Below are 12551 nucleotides of genomic sequence, written 5' to 3' on the forward strand. Positions count from 1 at the left end.
CCACATGTTAAAAGTAGGCTTTTCCTCTCCAAAGCCCATACTAATATTCAACATTTTACTTTCCCCTGAATATGACTCCTTACTAAATTTCCTAATTAAGTATCTATTTGAACACCTGTTGAATTAGGAGCGGCAGGTCTGTGTCCCTGGCACCCGGCCACCCGCATGGCTAGCTTATGCCCCGAAATAATTACACAGAAACGGTATTCTTTCAAACACTGCCTGGCCGGGCTAGTTCCAGCTTCTTATTGGCTAGCTCTTACATATTGTTCTAACCCATTTCTAATATTCTGTGTAGCCCACGAGCTGGCTTACCAGGGAGGATCTTAACCTGCGTCTGTCTGGAGTGGGAGAATCATGGCAACTCCTTGACTAAGCTTCTTTTTCCCAGCATTCTCTTCTGTTTACTCCACCTACCTAATTTTCTGTCCTATGAGGGCTGAGGCAGTTTCTTTATTATTAACCAATAAAAGCAACAGATAAGATACAAGACCCACCTCCATCAAACACCTATCTAATTTATTTTCTACTTTTTTGATTAAAAATTAGATTCAATCTATGTGATAGACAATAAAAATTCAAATATTCTGCTTGTTTTGTAGTGTGAATGAAAAACAGAATGATATTATTTTAGGTATGTAGTGAGATGTTTATTAATAAGAATTCCTTGTGTTATGATTTTGTCATCAAAGTAATTTGCATCTTTCACTTGACAAAGGTGCTATTGATGTATGTGTTTGTATATGCTTGTTAACACTATAGATGCTCTCCCTTTGCAAATGTAGTATTTAATTACTAAGTACAGCTACTGTGTTGTATATTAGCTATTTAGCATGCATGCGAATCATTGCTGTGAACATGTAGTCTTTTGCTAATGCCTTTTCAATATTCCCATCCTTTCTTCTCTTCCACTGTAATGCATGATTTCAGATCCAAATTAAAGTGATACTGTGCAAGATTTTTCTTCCTTCCTCTGCCACATTTTATATAACAACAGTATCAAAAGTCACTCATACTATTTCAATTGTCAGGGTTGTTTTTTTTTTTTTCTCATTTTCTTAGGAATTCTACATAATTCTCTTTAGCATATTCATGATTAATTATAATTGGGTGAACTAAAATGCCATTATTCATCCATGAGTGGATGGCTGCTGAATCTTTGTTCTTGAGATTAAGCAAAGATAGAATCATGCTGTCTCCTTTGTTTACAGCTGTGAAGTTAAAAATTAAGTTCTGTCTTCATCGACTTCTCAGTGCCTGGTAAAACACACTTTGCTATTTTAACAAACATTTACTAATTCTTAAACTGATATACTAAAGTCTTGTCTTGGAAGCTCTTTGTTTTCTTTTATTATTATTATTATTATTATTATTATTATTATTATTATTATTATTATATTGATATTGGGATTAGAGAATTTCCTTCTGAATAGATGCATTTCTAGGAAATTTCTTCCTTGTATCTACTACACAAGTAGCCATAGTTGTCTGTTTATTTCAGGGCTTTCATGATGAGAAAACAAAGGATCCTTTAAACTCCTATTGACTCTCTCTTGAGGTCTCTCTTGGTGGTAAATATGTTTCTTTCAGCAAAAATACAAAAATAAATGATCCTATTCGAGTGTAATTGTCATCTCCCAGGGTTGCTTCTGGTGCCTAATAGGGAATTTTTTCCTCTAAGAGAGGTCTAAATTGGTCCCATTATCTAATAAGAGTCAAATGCTTTATTAAATATCCCTAGCAATGAGTTATACGATAGACCAGCAGGAACTGTGAGTAGCATAGTCAGAAACACCACTGTGCCTGCCTTTTATGAAACAAATTCCTTTAGAGGTAATTTTTGAAATTGAGTGTGTAAAGATAAAATAAAGTCTCACTAATAGATAATATTACAAGTGAATGTTTTATTTTCTTAGGTATAAATGTTTTGAAATAGACATGTTTTGTTGACTTCTGTTTTTTTTTTTTTTTTCTCATTTCTATCCAAATTGCATTTTCTAGTTCTGGCATTTATTAATTTTCTTTTGCCAAACGTAGTATATACTATGTATTCTTTTTCATACATTCTATCTCAATAACAGTTTCCCCTCCTTTCTGTCCTTTTCCGGTCCTTCCCACTTTCCCTCCCCACAAGATTCAATCAAGCTCTGTTTCCCTTCAGAAAGAGGCAGGCTTCCTAGGGACAAGCATGCATATCATATTAAGTTACAAAAATATTGGGCACATCTCCTCATATTAAGACTTGACAAAGAAAACCAGTGGGAAGAAAAGGGTCCAAACAGCAGCCAAAATAATCAGAGATAGCCCTTGTTCCCACTGTTAGTAGTTCCATAAGAACACAAAGCTGCACAACCATAACATTGTATATGCAGAAGTAGATCAGACCCAGGCAAGCACCCTAATTATATTGTTGGTTGTCTTTGTGGGCCCCATAAGTCCAGGTTAGATGATTTTGTGCATGTTCTTGTGGTGTCCTTGACCTCTGTGGCTCACACAATCCTTCCTTCCCCTTTTCTGTAGGATTCCCTGAACTCTGTGTTGAACTGTGAGCATCTGCATCTGCTCCCCAGCAGTTGCTGTACGAAGCCTCTTGATAACAATTACGCTAGGATCCAGTCTGTGAGTATAGTCGAGTACCATTAGAATTCACTTTATTGACTTTTATTTCTTTTCTTTCTCGTGATGTTTAGGTCTACCCTTGGTCTCTGGGCTATCCAGACTTTGGTTCCTGGTCCTCCAGGGAGTTTCAGATATGGGCTCCCTTTTTTGTGTCATGAGTCTCAACTTGACCAGTCATTGGTTGGCTACTCGCACAGGTCCTGCTCCACATTTATCACAGCACACCCTCAAGTCAGGGCAGATTGTAAGGGAAAGCTTTGTGGCTGAGCTGGTATCTTAATGCTTCCACTGGAGGCTTGTCTGATTACAGAAGATAACTGGCCCAGGCTCTGTGTTTCCTATTACGAGGAGTCTTAGCTAGGGTCACCCTTGTAAGCTCCTTGGAGTGTCCATTCCACCTTGCCCCTCAAATCATGTCCCAATTTCAGTCCCAGTACTCTCTCCCCCTTAAGTCCTCCTTGTTACTTAGACTCTCTAGATTTGAGGTTTGTAGCATAATTGATTATCCTTTGCTTTATAGCTAATATCCTCTCATAAGTGAGTATATGGCACGTTTGTCTTTCTGGACCTGGATTACCTCATTCAGAATGATGTTTTTCTATTTCCATCCATTTACCTGCAAATTTCGCTATGCCATTGCTTTTAAACCCTGTGTAATACTCATATGTTAGTTTGAATGTAAGAGTGATCTAGGAGTACATATGAGCCATGGGCCAAGCAGTGTTGTAATTAATATAGTTTCACTGTGAATATTCGGGGCCTGGGTGGCAGGGAAAAGAAAGCACAGTCTCTGTCTGTAGCTTTGGGTTAGGTAGCTGTTGACACAGAATTAATTCCCCCAATGTCTGTGTATGAGAGTTCTTTTTACTTTGTCATGTCTTCTTCAGTTTGTCTCTTGAGGGTTTTAAATTTTCATTGTCATCATTTTTCATTATTTGGATTGGGTTTATTCCAAGACGTTTGCAGACATAGGTGTTTGTGAGTATGTACGAGTGCATGTGTGTGTGTATTTATGCGTGTGTGTATATATCTGTGTGTTTGTGTATATTTAATATGCAATGCTTTATCTAATTTTTCCTCAGCATCTTCATTACTGGTGGGTGGTAAGGCTGATAAACTGTTTGTTTTCCTATTGATAGCCATTATTTAGACAGGGATATCAAACATCATCATAATATTGATTTTCACTAATATTATGGCAAAGGATGGGATTTTTTATGTACTTATTCCTACTTTTATACTAACATGCCAACTCTTTAACAGAGTCTGATTTTTAAAAAGAAATTTCATTTTAGAAGAACATCATAAAATTTGCCATGAATCAAATGATTGATGAATTAAGTTCTAATTTGAATCATGTTCCTTCCTATTTGCTCCCAGAAGCCTGTCTATAAGTGAAGGGGCCATTTGACTTGGGTTTTGAAGCCTGCATAAGAGAAACTTTCAAAGAAGAGACAATGATGACTGCAAAATATGCAGAGTGGTACTGATGATGTTTCCCATAATATTCTTATCTATCAAAACTCATGAAGCTGCTAATATTAAATTAACATTGATATCAGATGAAAAATAATGATCTCTCTTTCTCCTTCCTATCAAGAATAGGAAGAAAACAGTTAGACACAACTAATAACAGTTTGTTTTTCCACCCTTCATATAAATATTACAAGTCATGTTATCACAGCAATGGTCTTGATGAGCAAGCATCGTAAAGATTGCATTTAAAATAGTTCCATACTCATTTTTATCACTTTATTAAAGACATAATAATAATCTTCTTTCTCATGCCTGTGACCTGATACCAAACTTTGTGCCTGACCTCATAATCACCATTATCTAAGTGTTTGCTGAATTGGTAAATTTGGTTTGAATTTAATTCTCCTCGCCTTGGGTTCATTAAGTGCAAACCAGTTAAGTATTGTCATGAAAACTCTAAACACAGTTAATTTCTGATATACATGCTAAATAGGGTATTTATATTCAGTTGGTGTTTATTCTAACTTTCTATCACTTCAAATGAGACTTGTGTGGCCAAAGTGCCTTCAGAACTGAACAACATTGATTGTTTTCTCCTCTTATAAAAGCAATAACAGCAATACAAACTCTACTTTTGTGGAGAAATGTTTATATGAAAAAGATACTACTTCTATATATTTTAAAACACATAGTTCTCAGCCCATTTGCTATATATTCAAATATTTTCTACATTTTATTTTTCTACTTATTGACCTCTAACTAGAGCAGTTTGTGATCAGTATAATAGTCATGCCAATTTAATTTGTTCAAAGAATGTCATCAAAGCAAATTTTCAAGGGCACCTACCCTTTAAAAAAAAGCTAAAGAAGTGGTTTCATTAAATGATAATCTAGGTCAAAATTCTTATAAAAATATGATTTATTGAAACCAATATATCAAATAAAGAAATTATAAGTCTTTTTATTTCTAGGCATTTAGTGTTTATGTAGTGACTCCACACTCATCAAATGGAGTCCACCACTCTTTCACCAACAACAGAACTTCAGCATTTTAAAATCTGTTTCAAAATATCTCCTCAGCTAAAATAGTAGTAAGAAGATACAGGCAAATGGTCATCTGAAGTAAAAGATGTTTTTTTATGGATATTGTATTTAAAATGTTTGGTCATGGTAATTATCTTCATCCCCACTTAAAATCTTAATATTAAATATAAGTGTCATTCAAACCACTAAGAAGATAAATGGTCAATGTATGATGGTGCACACATGTAAGAAGCTAAGACAGGAACTCTGAGAATTGCAGATCTGCCAAGGTCACCCTGAGATCCACAGGGGAACCTACCCCATAAAAAGAGAGCAAAGAAATGGCAGGGGAAAGAAGAAAAAAATCATAGTCAGAACCAATGTTTTTTATTGAGCTTTAGAAATTCATAATATTATGTTATTAGAAGAGATAAATAAGAAAAAAGTAACTTTATAAGACAAGTTTTAAAATTTATAAAAATTTATATAGAAAATCTTAAAACTGTTTCATGTATTCTTTACGTCGGCCAGGACTATGGGTTGAATCAGTGCTAAACAAGTGTTCATGCTTTAGCAACACCTGAAATTCTTATGATTAAATTTGATCTTCTTATACCCGCAGAATGACTAAAGTTAATTCTCTAATAATTCACTTGTTTATTATTTTTAATATCATTCCTCTTCTCTTAGCCTCCTGTGTAGACACAGGCTGCATGTTATTATCCCTGCCATGTAGACCCAAATAATCACACAAAAGCTATATAACGATAGCACTGTTTGGCTGATGACTCAGTCATATTTCTAGCTAGCTTTTACATCTTAAATTAACCCATTTCTATTAATTACGTATGACCACAAGACTGTGGTTTACTGGTAAGTTTCTGACGTTTTTCTTTTTCAGAAGCTACATGTCGTCTTCCTCTCTCCACCTTTCTTCTCCCTACGTTCATTTTAGTTTTCCTGCCTAGCTCTATTTGGCTCTGCCATAGACCAAATATTTTTTTTTTATAAACCAATGGTAATAAAACTTACTCACAGCATACAAAGGGGAATCCCATATCACTCCTGTTATGCCTGGATATCTACATGATGACACTCTTTTTGAAGTTATAGAAACTTCATGACTGGGACCTAAGTAAGGCAGGTGTTTTCTGGAGGCATGTTCTTTGGGGTTATATTTCTTGCAGGCCTCATGCTGAATCACTACCTCCTTATTGTCTGCCACAGGGTAGCAACGTTGCCTTTACATGCATCACAAGGAGCAGGAGCAAAGGAACAGCCTATCTATCTTAACATCTTTGGCCTTGAGTTATATGTCATTCTTCAAGTGTTGAAGAGAAAATACCCTAACTAATACATTCACAGAAGTCACAAGGGTAGGGGCAGACAGGAAAGAAGTGGGAAGAAAGGGTGATTGGGGTGCATTATGTGAAATTTCCAAATAATCAATAAATATTGTTTATTGCAATCTAGGAGAAGTCAAGCATTACTAACTTTGCACTATATTCTTTTTATTTTTTTTGAGCCTGTCCAGGAACTAGCTCTTGTAGACCAGGCCGGCCTTGAACTCACATAGATCTGTCTGCCTCTGCTTCCTTAGGGCTGGGATTAAAGGAGTGCACCACCGCCACCTGGCCTTTGCACTATATTCTAAAGCAGGTGAAAGAAAGGAAAAGGAATCAACTATAGGTGGAAATATATTTGTTCTATCTTGTACTTGGAATCTGTTATTTTTTTCATCAAATTAAATTCAATTCTCCAGTCATAGTCACAGATGCAATATAAGTTATAGCCACCCATTACTCTAACCTTATAAATTGGCAGAATGGAAGAAGAGGTCTACCATTGCTGTGATATATGGTCTTGTACCCTGTAATAATTTGTCACTTGTATTGGTTTAATAAAATGCTGATTGGCCTGTAGCCAGGCAGAAAGTATAGGTGGGGTGACCAGGAAGGAAGGATGCTCAGGGCAACTAGAATACGAGAATTCTGGAAAGAGAAAAGACTCAGTCTTCAGTCCTAACCCAGACTCAGAGGAAGCAAGATGAGAGTGCCTCATTGATAAAAGGTAACAAGCCATATGGCTAACACAGAGAAGAATTATGGGTTAATATAAGACATAAGATTTAATAAGAAACCTTGACTAATAGGCCAAGCAGTTTATAGTTAATGTAAGCCTCTGTGTGTTTTTTGGGTACTGAACAGCTTTGGGACTGGGTGGGACAGAAACCTCTGTCTACATACCATGATAGGTAGAAAAAAGACTAAAGATACATATGCAGTTCTAGCAAATATTTTCTCATTATCTATTGGGAAGAAAACGAAGGAAAAGAGATTTGTTAGTGTGTGTGTATGTGTGTATAATATTTTCAACATAGCATTATTGCATTAAAGACCATTAGTAGACTCTCAACACCAATAAATTTTGGTTATATAATAAGCAATGTGAGTTCTTTAACTATTGTGTGTATTTAGATGAAGGCATAGAGACAAAATATTGGGGCTGCAGAGCTAAGAGTCCTGAATGATGTTCCAAAGGATGTGAGTTTGGTACCCAGAGTGCTGAGGTTCAGTTCCCAGTTACCATGTCATCCTCATTTGGCCTCCATAGGCACCAGCATACACATAACACAATATATACATAAATAAATTAAAAATCCTAAAGATGATTAGCCATTACACAGGCACATAAATTTCTTAATAAATGTGAAAAGAAAGAAGGCATTCAACTAGTCACTGTAGTCTTTCAGACCTCATGGAATTAATAATTGGCTTCTTCATTTTCCTTTCAAATATTTCAAATTTATGTGATGAATATATCCTTTCCATATGAACAGAAAACCAAATACCAAACCATTTTTCTACTTTTAATTAGTAATAATTTCCTGTGTCATAAAATGATTTGCCATACAGACAACATGGAACAGAATCCCAAGTGAAAGTTCCACTGATATTTTCTCATTTAAAATTTATCATGCATTTAAATTTTTCAAAAGCTTCATTGAGCATGTTTAAAAGTAAAAATAGAAATTAGGAAATATGTCAAGAATTTTTTCTGCCTTCTACACCAAGTTGTGTCTTGGGAGAAATCTACCGAGAACTTAAGTTCTGAGTATCTTAATTTTGACACTGAGATGAATTAGTACCAATGTCTACCTGTCATAGTAAGAAAATAACCTTAAAACCCCATTTAAGCATATTTTCGAAGTCTCTATTTAACATTCTCGGGCTATATAGTTACAACGTGTTGTTCACTCAATAAGCGTTCATGTTTTCCACATATTAGATAAATTTAAAACTTATAATTCTAACATGCTTGAATTCTGTGCCTGAAACATTTTAGAAAATAAATACATTAGATTTAATTTATCTCTTCTTATAGACATTCCATGGCATGGCTCCTACTCCTCTGAATTTTCATTTCAACAAACACGGGCAGACATTTAAAAACATCTTGTCTGTTTGTCTAGGGAATAGCGATTCTCGTAGCACTCAGATTTCAGCAAATTTGCCCGTTGATGTTGTTTTCAGCTTATATGCATATGTTTCCATTAAGAATACAAATGCTGGAAAACAGGAGTGCAAATCAAAGATGATCTTGAGTGAGAAGGGCTTTTCTTTGTGTGGATTCACTGATGACACCTAGCTCAACTTTGCATTGCCATCACTGTATTTTTACGTTATTGCTCTTAAAATACAAATTATTTATTGCTCTTTGAAGGGTTAAATTTCAGTTTCTTTCTATGTTTCTGTCTGACAGAGTCTGACATTAGCCTGGTACTCCTTCTCTAGTATGAAAGCGTCCTTATTCCCACATAACTAGGTACTCAGTCAGGAGCATGCATGAGGTCTAGTTTGGAAACGGCTTCATGAAATTCTAATCAGAGACCGCATGTGACTGACACAGATGAATAGCGCTCAGTCATTAATCTGCATTCATGCCCCAAATGCAGCGAAAACTTCCAGTCAGGCAAGTCGTTTGCACAGTATATCGTAAGCACTTGCTACAAGTCTGAACAATGCTAATGCAAAAAATCTCCACAGAAATAAAAATATTTTTACACAGCATAGTAGAGAGTAAGACAAACTGGTTCTATCCTCAGTGTGCCCTTTATCTTTCGATAAAATGATGTGGATCTGACCTAAGGCTGAGAATGTGCAGGCATTTTGCTACTTAAGTGAATACCAGAGGTCCTTCCTGGGATGTTCTCCCCCTATTATCTCTAAGATTGAGTCAATTACAATATCTCCAGGATACTCAGAGGTCAAGAATTGATGTCAAAGGCATAGATTATTTAGTTTTGGTACAAAATATATAAAGTAAGGACGTCTGGCCCATATTCTTGTTCTGGAGATAGAATGTTTTCACTTTTGACAACATGTCAATCCTTTTCCAGTCTCAGTTTCATCACCTGACAAATGGGGATAGAACATCAAGACTCCGGGTGTTTGTCCTTGTAAAATGTATCGTAGCTGAAAGTTTATGGCATTCTGACTTGTGAACTCAATTAAGTCATTGTGGGGTTTTCTACTTCTGTTTGCATTAAACAATGTACTGCCTATTTCACTGTGTTTGCGGGAGTTAGAAAGATGCCAACAGCAAGTGCAAATGGAAAACTGACAAGTAATATTGAATTTTGGGATGCCTTTTTTAATGGGGCAAATTTCAAAGTTTGCCAACCAAAGTAAAAGCTGTTAGTTTCACTACCTTCCCTTTTTGATCAGACAGCTGACTTGCATCTTTAACTGATCAGTCCTAACTGCTCTGGGTGGAGAGCCGAGTTTTCCTATGGCTATTGATTAGGAATGAGATTCAGTTATCAAAGGAAGAGTTACTGAAGCATGTTGCTTACTAACTGGCTTCCTACCACCAAATCCACACCCCCAGAGAACAGCTCTGCTTCTAGAAGCACTACAGACTAGGAGAGGAATTTTCCTCTAATGTGCTTGGGGTCGGAAGACAATTTCCGGCCAGTGTATAAAGAGTCTGGAATGAAGGTAGGCTTTTATGAAAGGCCATGAGTTATAAAACGGAAGAGTGAGACTTTGGTGTGACAGGGGGACAATTTATTGCCTTGAACGAAGGCACAGTGCACCAATTCCTTCTGAGTTGCAGGTGACCCCAACTCTGATGGAGGAAGCGAGTGTGATCACCCTCCTCCACGTGAAACGGACCCTGCATTCTGAAACCAGGCTGGTTTACTGATTAGTTCTGCTAAGTGACTCTGAAGAGACCCATTTGTTTAGCGCTGAGTGTAATTTTCAAAGAAAGTACGTGTCAGCAGCAGGGAGGAGTGTCAAACGAGGTCGGAAGTGAAAGAGTGGGAGGATTCTGCCTGCACCTCTGTCTTGTTTTATTCTATTCCATCTCCGCTGACCTGTGCTGCTGAAGACAGATGCGGCACCTAAATGGAACCTTCATTTTCTCATTCCCTGAATGACCAGGCCAGCTCCTTTGTGCCCTCGGAAACAGATCTTCATTTTTCTATTTCTAGGGATATTACACTTAACCCTTGATGTAAGGCAGTTGAAACCAGTCCAGTCTCTATGGGTATGCAATGGTGGTCTCACAGAAGTCCTGTATGCTCAAAAATCACATCCCAGAGATGTTCTTGATTCATCTAGGTGCTAAAACACCGTGTGTGGTACTCCTGGGGTAACAGGAAAATCGCCTAGGCAAACCCTCTCCAGTCTCTTCAGTTCTCAAATGTGACAACCTAGGAAAACCCACTACTGGGAAGATTTTGCTTCCCAGAATCTCAAACTTAAAACAACTTATAGTCAAAAAGCCAGGTTGTCATAATGGCTGATTACAAACCTGTCAATTAATACAATTTGATTGCAAACATCAATATCGTAAATATTTCATTATATTCTTGCATGTTCCTTTTTTTTTTTTTTACTGAAAATAAAAGACCAAAGAAGCGACACAACTGGCTGACCACATTTTTTTTCCTGTTCCTCAAAACTAAAGATGCCTGAGAGTCATTGCCTCTATTGTCTAATATTAGATGTCTCTTACTTATGAGTGCACCATCAATTTAGCGAGAAATCATGGACAATGAGTTTACAGTCTTCATTTTCATATTCAGACAGTGTTACTAGAAGGTGACTATGTGACAATCACTCAAAAGTTTGAACCGAGTTAAGTATATTGAAAAGAAGAGCTTTAAAAATATGAGGAAAAGAATTAAGAACAAAAAAGTTGTCACTGTTCATACATTTCTCCTCTGTGCTGCGGCCGTAGACTTTGCTGTAGAGAGGCTTATCATCTTTCTGCCTATTATTTACTGCTCTGGTTATCAGCGTCTGAAGTGCCTCTTTGAAGAGGTTTTGACGGATCTCATTGGCTTCAGCCATTCTGAGCTACTTAAAGGAGTTTGAAAATTGAAAGCTTTGAGGGGTAGGGATTATAACTTCTTTTCAGTTGTCTGTTTCTCTCTGGAAACACTAAATGGGAACCAACACAAGAATTCATAATTCTTGTTCTTATTTGTTTCATTGTCAGATGTGTTCTATTTCAGTTTCCACATTTAACCAGGGAATGTAACTTTCATAAATACATCGCCAAAGATTTCAGAATGGATATTTCTGTGAGATAAGGACTGCCGATGTATGTTCTGTGTATAGTGGGCGTGGTGACCACTTCATTCATCAGGACATAGACCTGGGGCTCGTATATAAGATGTCAGAGTTTCAAGATACATTTAGAATACTGGTTTAGCAAGGTAAGCAGTCTCACTATAGCTCCCTTTCTTCATCTATAAAAATGGAAATCATACTAACATTGAGGAAAAGATATAAAGTGAAACTTAATAATGCAAATTCATCCATCTATATTTTTTTAGAATGCTGCCAGCATTTAATATATATCCCCTTTTTTATGAAGAAAAGGGGAAGTGAAGGCAGGTGCAAATTAGTCTAGAACCTGCTCCTGGATAGCTTCTGGCCCCATTCAAAACAATTAAATCAAGAATATGCTGCACTAGTATAACTCAAAAACACCCCAAAGGTAATTCGTAGATTCTATCAGAGCCTCAACTATTCCCCAATAGCAAGAAAGTGACCTGGATCTGGACTCAAAGGAGTTCATCTCGTTGCATGCTAAGGGGAGATGTGCAAAATGAAGAAAAGCTATTCAGATGAAAGATTATGGAAAGTGCTTTATCAAAGGCACTAGCAAGGGCTAATGTCCCACAATGGCAGACAATATGTGCCGGTGCCTGATAAAAGCGAGCTGGCTTGAAGTAGGTTATCAGCGGCGGTTGGGATGCTGTTCGCAGAGAGTTAGCCCCTGTGGACCATGTTAAGTGTTCCAGTCCTTATTGTGAGAGCTGGAAAAATATTCACTTTCATTCAAAAGGACTTTTATTATGTCTCTGGAGGTAAAAGAGGAAACCTATGTCTTTCTTTTGTTATATTTAGTATGGTA

Source organism: Alexandromys fortis, unplaced genomic scaffold, assembly GCF_014885135.2.
Source record: "Alexandromys fortis isolate MF-2015 unplaced genomic scaffold, M_Fortis_MF-2015_v1.1 scaffold_1, whole genome shotgun sequence".
Taxonomy (NCBI): Eukaryota; Metazoa; Chordata; class Mammalia; order Rodentia; family Cricetidae; genus Alexandromys; species Alexandromys fortis.